This window comes from Accipiter gentilis, chromosome 24 (genome assembly GCF_929443795.1).
Source record: "Accipiter gentilis chromosome 24, bAccGen1.1, whole genome shotgun sequence".
Lineage (NCBI taxonomy): Eukaryota > Metazoa > Chordata > Aves > Accipitriformes > Accipitridae > Astur > Astur gentilis.
The window spans coordinates 7,823,058-7,823,719 of record NC_064903.1 but is presented as its reverse complement, the minus strand read 5'-3'; positions in this window follow the sequence as shown (position 1 = coordinate 7,823,719).

Here is a 662-nt window from a genome sequence, read left to right as displayed (position 1 = left end):
CGTCGTGCCGGCCAGGGGGCGTGGCCACCGCCTTCCGCGTGGCGGGAGCGCGGGGAGGGCGGGGCTTGTCCCTCGTCGCGCCCCGTAGCGTCCCCTCAGGCCGGCCAGAGCCCGCGGGGGACGCGTGGGAAGCCCGGGTCCGGCTTGTCGGTCACCGCGCGGGCCGCCGGCTGAGGTAAAGGTGGTGTAAATCGGGTTTAAGTGGGACTCGGACGGGGCTGCCCCGCCGGGAGCCTGCCGGCGAGCCGCAGGCCTCGGCCCGTCCGCTTATTTTGGAAGTGTTTTTTTTTTTTTTTCTTTACGTTTATTTACAAACAATTCATTTAGCGTCAGCTTTTTGAGAGGGTTCTAATAGAGACGGGCGTGCGTTGGGCTAAAGCCTAGGGTCGTTGCTTCTTGGCGTTTGTTGTAACGGTGGGAAGCAAAACCAGAAATCGTGGACCTTTGGTGGCTCTTTTTTGATGCTGGCTGGTACCTTTTACCAGCGGAAAGGTGAACTCTCCAAGAGCGTTGTTACGATTCAATCACCGGTGAGAAATAGCTGCAGAAAAAGGAACAAAACAAGGGATGAGGTTTTTGTTCCAGAAGAGACCCTCCGAGGACTTCAGCCAAGAGCTTACACCTGCCTTCCTGACAGCAGAGCTCCTCGGGGGAAGGCTCTT